A 9,271-nucleotide genomic window follows, 5' to 3' on the forward strand; every position below is an offset into this window, starting at 1 on the left:
TTTCTTCCATTGACCTTCAGGGACAGAAAAACTCAGGAACCCTAGAATGTATGTTGTAGTGTAAAAGATTGCACAGCAGCCTGAGTTTGATTTCTTTTATGATGAATTAGTCGCAGTCTTTCTTTTAATAGTAAGAATATAACCCCCACACAACCTCTGAGAAAACAGCAATGCAGATTTAAACACATATGAACCTCAGAGGATTAGATTTTTTTCAGACCAATCTTATTTGAGGTCTGCCAATTAGATAAAGTTCAAGAGCAAACGTTAAAACAATGAAATAACTATCTAAAATGAAGAGAACACTTTTACAATAATTTGAATATTCATGGAGTATCTCCAGCTAGCTATTTTCTATGTGCATCCACTCGTCTCATTCAATATTTATGATCAGCCAATGAAATTGGAATTATTTTCTTAAGTTTACAATTGAAGATATTGAAACTCAAAGTATAAGTATCTTCTGTGGCCATACACTAAGGAATTGGAAACTTCAGATTTTAAACAGTTCTTTTAAGCCTAAAACCATTTGTTTTTGCATCTACCTGCTACTTTTAGATACCATGTTATCAGGGTTTATCAGTCACAGTACAATTAGGAAAACAGAAGTCCTGTCGTTTAGTGTTAAAATGTAGTTTTATATTGGAAGCTAGTCTCAGGTTGTTAGAAAATCTGACAAAACAACAGGGAAAGGGGAAATAGCCCAGAGGTTATGATATACAAGAAGCTGCTACCATTACTAGGGCTAGAGGGACAATAGAAGAAGCTGATGTTATTGGAACTCAGGATCTGACTTCCTTTGACAAGAACTGCAAACTTGGAGGAGGGGGTGTCTGAGAAGCTGCACAGCTGGCTACCAAGGTGAATCCGGTGATATGGAGGAGTGCTCATTCGGCAGGAGCTGGAGGCACAGAATGAGCTGCAAGGTGAGAACTGGGACTGCAGAGGAAGGTGTGACCTTGTAGGAGCTGCAACCTCAGAGTTGCTGTAGACACTGATAAAGACACCTCCAGAAGCAGGGACACCAGGACTGCAGGAATGAACCTTGCATTGGGCTCTGTGCTGACAGTGCAGAGTCTGCTTGGAATCCTCTCTCTCTCTCCTTTTGTCTCTGTCCCTCTCAAAATAAATAACTAAACTTAAAAAAAGATACATCCAGAAGCAAAGAGAGGGAGGAAGACAAACCTTAGCTTCTCACCTCCAATCTCCAGCCATTGCCTTCCATTGGTGGAGCCTAAAAAGAACCAACTTGGCAAGGATCTGGAATATGTAGTTTGCAGAAGTCTTTGGTTGTGATCTGTGATACAGAAGAGAGCAAAGCAAATGGGAGAGGTGGTCTGGGGGAAGAGGAAAATTGTCCCATCACAAGGTTATCTTTCTAGCCTACCTCAAGTGAGCCCAGCCCCAAGCGGAGACAGTGAATAGAAATTACCAAAAGTAGCCAAGCAGGCTTGTGTTAGAATAATTAATTTAATATATAATATTTATTCTGTTTCCCAAGAAAATAAATCATCTTGTTACTTGAATAAATCCATACTTGCTGTTTCAGTTAGTAAGAAATGTAAATAAATAGCACTGCACAAAAAGGAATGATAAAGCAAGCTGAAATGTAACAAGCAAAGAAACTGCTATCATATAGGATTGATTAAAAGGCATGAAGTAGACGAATGAAGAGAAGAGTCTAAAAATAAGGCTATATCTTAGCATTGCCTGTTAATGTTCACAAGGGACATTGATTTGAATGATAATTCCAATTGTTGGTTTTGCTACTGTCTGAATAGTGCTTTCAGAAATCAATTCTTTTGTTATATAAAGTAGCAACTTATAATTAGAGGGGGGAATTCACATTTGAAACAAAAGAATTGATTTCTAATTCTAGGTGGTGGAAAAAATAGATAGCACCAAGAAATTCAAGACAAAAAAATAAAGAAAGAAAAGATAAAAGAAAGAAGCTGTGAAAGATAAATGCAAAAGAAATGGGGAAAATATGGGGCTGGTATTTCATTAGGATATATAAGTGATACAAAGTTTGTTTTCTTTTCTATCCTTTTTTCATAGTTATTCATACTGATAAAATCCAGAAAGAAGGGGGTATCAGAAACATCTGGAAACCATTTTATACATAATTTTCCTTACAAGTACCTATCCAGAGCTATCCAATAGAACTTTATGGGATGACAGAATAGTTCTATATCTGTTCCAGCACAGTAGCCACTGGCCACATACTGAGCACTTGAAATGTGGCTATCATGACTGAGGACCTAAATTTCAACTGTGGTTTAATTTTAATTACTTTTCATTTAAATTTAAATAGTACATAGAAACCAAGGACTACATTTTGGGGCAGCACAGAGCATGGTCACATTGTTAAAACTTGATAGAAAAAAGCTTTCCCACCACAGTGAGTAACTTCAAGAAGGACAGTTTGGGAGCACCGAAGTAAAGTGATTCCTTTCTACCAATCAGAATAGCTAAATTATCCCTGGTGAGTTCACACCCAAATTTTCCATGTATTTATGAACCCTCTAAATTGATACTTTATTCTTTTTAGAATTCTATTTAGAATTATAGAGCAGACACCTCTAAGTCTAGGATGGGCAATTGTTACCTATTTTATTTCCTTTAGTGTCTGCTAGGAAGCTATGATAAAAACTGGGGACTAAAGTAAATATTTTGTAATGGCATTTCCAAGAACCCAGAACACTCCATTAAATATATATAGTGGGAAACTGAAAGCAAAATGAAATTAAAATACTAAAGTTGCTTTTTCCATTCATTCCAATCATTTTCATTCCTTCAGGCTCAGGCACTTCTCACCATGTCCACTGCTGCCACTTTAGAATCATCATCTCTTGCCTGGGTTATTGCAATAATCTCTAAACTGGTATTTTGTTTTTAACCTTCCCTCCTTACAGTTTCTTCTCAACACTGTGTCTAGTGTGATACTTTAAAACAAAAGTTAGGGGCCATATGGGTGGCTCAGTAACTCTCGATTTCAGCTCAGGTCATGATTTCAGGTTGTGGGATGGAGCCCCACGTTGGGATCTGTGCTGAGTGTGGAGCCTGCTTAAGATTCTCTCTCTCCCTCCCTCTGTCTTTCTACCCAACCAACATGTTCTCCCTCTCTCTCTCTCACTCTCTCTCTCTCTCAAATAAAATTGAAACAACAACAACACGAAGAGTTAGATCATGTCACTTCTTTGCTAGCAACTCTATTTTATCAGAGTTAAAGTCAAAGTTTACAATGGACTTTGAGGCCTTACACAGTCTCTGCCCGCCATTTCTCTGATCTTATCTTCATTTTCGTCCCCCTATTCACCCTGCCCCAGCTACATTCATTGCTGTTACTCACAAACATGAGGCACACGCTGGTCTTCGGGCCTTTGCACAAGCAGTTTCCTTTGTCTCCGACATTCTTCAGCCTGAGTACCGTCTATCTTCTCCATGATGTCTCCTCTGTCTCCTTTGAGATTTTGCTTAATTCTTGCTTCTCAAAGATACTACTCTGACCGTTCTATTTAATTCTACCCCCTGTCCTCATTACCTCCCAGAACTCCTGATTTCCCTAACCTTGTTCTTCCTGGTTTCCCTTTTTCTACAGTACTCATCAGCTTTAACATACTAGAGCATTTATTTATTTGCTATGTTTATTTTTCACTGTCTACTTTCCTCCCGTAGAATATAAACTCCAAGAAGGCAGCAAATGTTGCCTGTTTTGCTCAGTGATATACCCCAAACTCCTGGAAAAGTGCTTAGCATACAATAAATACTTTTATAAAGTATATTAAATATATTAGCAAATGTTTATTAATCACAGTATATATCTATGGCTAATATATAGAATGATTTTAAAGAATTAGACTTTTGTGAGTAAATATATTTGATTGTTAATGTAACATGAAAATGGTCATGTCAGAATTTTCTAGATGAAATGTCATAAAGTTTCTTTAGCAAATGTTAATTTGTTTCAGAGTGTTTTAATAGTGATATAAAATCCTAGATGTGTTCAGTTGGGCTAAGATAACGTGATTAGAGAAAATTCTAATTTTCTTGATGCCCAAGTCCTTCCATCTTTAATTTTAATACTTATGGCACTTCATTAAAATTCATATTGTATTTAATTTTCCAGGAAATTTCAGAGCATAAAAGAAGTATGTGTATTCAAAGCAATTTCCAGTTAAACAAGTTGAAACTTTTAAATGTAAACCCATGTCTTTTTAAAAAGAGACGACTATTTCTTTTCTGCATGTTAGACTGCTCTTGGCATGCTTGCATGGGTCAATGTAGCTCAGAATACATAGTCAGAACACCTTTAACCTTTGCTCGGTGTGCCTATTTCCTAAACCCATTATCACATTCTGTGTCCTAAGTTGCTGATATTGATTTCAAAACCCCAAAGCTGATCTAGTATTCTCATAACACTTGACCAGTGCTGACAGCTGTGGGAGGGAAATGTGCTGTTTTTAGAGATTCTGCTTCAGTATACACATCCCATTTTCATCCCTCCTTTCTTAAAAGAATTATATTACTGACAAATTTAACTTTGAGCCCATAATAAGCCTTGGAATATTTTTCTGGCAACTGCTTCAGAGCTGGTTATTTCTGATTGTGTAGTCATGGAAATCATGTTTTATCCTTAAAATTATCCTATACTTATCAATGTTAAAATTAGCAAGTTTTTCTCTTCTTCTACTTGTGAAGGTCAATTCTCCTCCTTGATGGAAAGGCTATTTCACAACCTTTGTCAAAGCTGCTATTTCCAGCAAAATTTACTATCTACTAGATCTCATCTCTAGTCCCACAAGAGTATAAACACTTTGAGGACAAGGTTATGTCCCCTTCATTTTTGTATTCCTTACAGAATTTAGCACATAACAGGTGCTCCATTCCAGGTAGCACCATAACAGCTTGGTCCCTCAATCTCTCTTACTTGCACTAGAGCTATAATCTTTTTGTCTAATCTCCTCACCTCACAGTTTCTGCATAACTGACTTCAGCTACAGACATAGCAAACTACTTGTAATTAGCCTGAATATAACCTGTCCCATCTCCCAACATACATGCTGTTTCCTATCCCTGAAATGCCTTTCACCCATATCTGCCTGGCTCAATCCAGCACATCCTTCCAGATTCGATTCAAGCATTAGCTCCTCTACAAAGGCCCATCTGATGCCTCAGGGTGGGACTGTAATTTCGTGCTTAGGGCTCAGACTCTGAAATCAGATGGCTGGTGTTGGTTTATTTTGCCTCTTTACTAGTTGAATAACCTAAGGAAAGTTTTTAAACTCTTTATACCTCAGTTTCCTCAACTTTAAAGTAAGGAAAACAACAGCATCTATTTTATAGGCTTGTAAAGATTAAGTAAGTTAATACATATAAAGAGTTTAGAATAGTACCTGTCTCGGAGTGCCTGGATGGCTCAGTTGGTTGAGCATCCGACTCTGGCTCAGGTCATGATCTCATGGTTTGCGGGTTTGAGGCCCGCATCAGGCTCCATGCTGACAGCTTGCTTACAGCCTGGATGCTGGGGCCTGCTTCGGATTCTGTATCTCCTTCTCTCTCTGTTCATCTCCCACTCATGCTCTGTCTCATTCTGTTTCTGAAAAATAAATGAATGTAAAAAAAATTTAGAATACTACCTGTCTCATTATAAGTAGTACATAGATGTTAGTTTTTATTAGCAATATAGTAGGGTTGCTGACATTGGTCCCTTTAGCAGTTTAGTACATAATTTCAGTATTGCTGTTTAACATTGATTTATTAAGATATAACTGACATATAACATTGTATTAGTTTTAGGTGTACGACATAAATATTATGTATATATTGTGAAAGGATTACCACAGTATGTCTAGTTAACACCCATCACTACACATAATTACAAATCAATCTTTTTCTTGTAATGAGAAGTTTTAAAGTCTACTCTTATCAAGTTTCAAATATACAATACAGTATAATTAACTACTGTCACCACCCTGGGGCTTATTTATTTTATAACCGAAGGCTGTACCTTTTCATCACCTTCACTCATTTTGCCCACCCCCTACCCTCTGCCTCTGGCAACCTCCATCCTGTTCTATCTGTGACTTCAGGTTTTGGGTTTTTTTTTGTTTTTTAGATTTTTAACACATATTTTTAATTATTTTTGCCTCTTGACCAAACCATGAGCTCACTGACGTCAGATACTTTCACTCAGTCATCAGCTGGATCTACAACAGGGCTGAATATTCAATAAAACATCGTAAATATTTTTTTACAATGACTGAATAAATAAACTGAATTATCTTTTTAATGAAACAATCAACATATTTAAGGATTGGTTCCTAATATATGCCCAAGGAATTCATAATAATCTGAAAGTATCATGCTTAAGGAGCTGTGTTGATAGCCATCTTTCACAGTTTCAAGAGCTGTGCTCAATATAATGTTTTCTTCTAAACCAATCCTATGGAATAGATGCTATTAGACATGAGAAAGCTGAGACACAGAAGAGTAATTTTTTTACTGGCATTGAGAAACTCAAGAATATAACAAACCCCTTGTTTCCTGACAATTCCACATTCATTCAACTGGCCATTCTACTTTCACATTTAACACTAGTAAAATAAAATTCTTTAATCAGCAATGTTTCATATTGAAAGTGATACTTTTTGAAGTATTCTTTTAATATTTCTGGATAATAGTCAACACATGATATATGCAAGCAACTTCCATTAATGCCAGTGGAAACACAGGGTGTTTGAGATACTTTATTTTCCTAATTAACTGTGTTGCATGAAAACACTAATGCTGAATTAAATTACTTTAGACATCTGGGGCCTTACACCTCATCTGTGTTTTGGTCCATTCTCCATGTTTAGAAACAACATGTTCCTTTGACCCCTAAAGATTTTATTTTATAATGATAATTTATTATTAACCCCATTTTATTTTAACCAAAGAGCCACTACTATTGCAACTTAATCACTAACATTTAGCTATTAGTAAATTATCTCAAGATGGTCCAAAGATATAAAAAAAATAAGTGGCATGGCATGTTTATTCATTTATTAATGTAACTCCTTGGGAAATCAGACATTTTTTCCTGCTGAACCTGAATGAGGAAGCATGTAGCCCCAAGAGGTGCTGGCAGCTATACTGGTCCTCAGATTAAGGAAAAGGAACTGACAAATAGCTACCGAGATACCAATTAGATCAGGTGAGCTGCATGTGCCTAAAATCACTTCTATGAAATTAAATAGAGGAGAAATTAATTGGAAGAATATTCATAGTTCAAAGAATTGAAGGGAGAACTGGAGAACAATGCTCAGGAAATAAGAAGGAATAAGAATAGGAAAAAATGAGTTGAGGAATATTGCAAGGAAAAAAATCTGATATTCAAATGTATCTGATAATATTGTTTACCATCTCCTTCACAGTGCACAGACACCCTAGCTAGATGTAGACAACTGACACACAATCCTGAATAACAGCATCTGAGCGTGATTTCTGTCCTCTGGCCACTAGGAGGTGGGAAGACATTAGATTTTGCCTCTAAACTTCTGTTATTGAGAGACGCTCTATCGCCTCCTGAAAAGCAGAGTAGGGTTCCCCAAAGCTACAAAGTGTCTTCATTTTCTGAGCAGCCAAAAATGACAAACGGCAAATGGACATTATGCAAGGTCCCATTCATATTGTTTGAAACTGAAGGCAATGAGAATATCCTGCCCCAAATATGCCACTTTGGCATAAAGACTATTTGGAGCTGAGAAAACTGACAAACGACAAATGCAGGAAGAGTTCTCTACCCTCCCTTTATCTTCCTAAAAGCAAGACATGAATTTCCCTTGGATGAAGGTGTTCCCTCCCACAACCCCAGTGTCAGGGAGAGAAGAGGGACTCTTATGATCAAAGACTGGAGTTGACATTAAGATGAGTTTGCATAAACAGACCTTACTAGAATAATACCATTATATCACTCATATATTTCCTAGTAACTTCCCCATAATTTATTTTCCCTTGAAATCTAACCATCTTTACCTTGTTAAAAGGATATGAAAGCCCCCAAGTCTGTTTCTTTGAATTTTACTTCTTTTCTCTGAATTCTGGTGCATGTAAATAATAATAAAAATTATGCACCTTTTTTCCTGTTAGTGTTTTATTGGTTTAATTAATAAGGCCCCAGGTGCAGAACCTAACAGAATAGGGGGAAAATTTTTCCTCCCTCATAAGACACATACACAGCCTCACCTAACACTGTTTTCTTCTGTAAGAAAGTGATTACATGATTTATTAGATTGACCTTTTGGCTTAAGCCAGTTATTTTAAATAAATTTGTTGATTTTGACCTAGAGTTCTTATTAGTACTCACGGTTTCTAAATTTTCTCCAATGTGGGGTCCCTATTCCGGAAGTCTAAAGAGCACTCTAGCTTAACTTTGAGGAATGGGACTCCACTTTTAATTTTTTAGGAAGATTATCATTATCCAGCTATATTTGTTATTCAGTAAAATTGTTTACTTAACTGGATTTTCCCATTCATTTTCTGGGTTTGCTATTAGCATATTCTTTCCATCTTTGGGAGTATGCCACCCAGGACCAACACACAACTTCAGATGGCACCAATCACACTGAGCTTTCAGTTTCAGTACATGGTCTATGAGACTAACTGAATATGGTGATCCTGACACCAGCCCTTAATATTCAATCACTCTGGAATATTTTTACATGGTTCTTGACAAATTATTTCATGTTGTTTATAAATATTTATCTAATTTAATTCAAAATTAAATTTTAAAAAACTTGCAAATAAAAGTAGAATCACAATGCAAAGAAACAATGACTAGCTCCATAAAATAGAGTCATCATTTTGTTCTCAGTTTTCTAGCACCCAATCTGCAAAGGAGAAGTGGTCATTTACCCAGATAACATTGCCCATATATTAAAACCAAAACAGTTGCTTATAGGAAGCAAAACTATTCATAGAACTCAAACTAGACATGATACCTGCATTGTTCTATGAGATCCTGAGAGAAACAGACACTGAGACAGATTAAACAAAGCAGAGATCTATTTGGGGAAAACGATCTCTTTGGGGCAGAAATCTATTTGGGGAGAGAATTAAAAGAGGGTGGAGAACATTCAGACCCTATGCAATTTCAACTCCTCTGGAGGAGAGATGGAAGGATGGAAGACTGAGTAGGAAAACTCTTGGATGCAGTTCAATTTCAGGAAAGTTTCAGCAAAGCTGATGGGTAGTCCTTGAGCCAAAGTTGCTTGTTACAGATATCCTG

Source organism: Suricata suricatta, chromosome X, assembly GCF_006229205.1.
Source record: "Suricata suricatta isolate VVHF042 chromosome X, meerkat_22Aug2017_6uvM2_HiC, whole genome shotgun sequence".
Classification (NCBI taxonomy): domain Eukaryota; kingdom Metazoa; phylum Chordata; class Mammalia; order Carnivora; family Herpestidae; genus Suricata; species Suricata suricatta.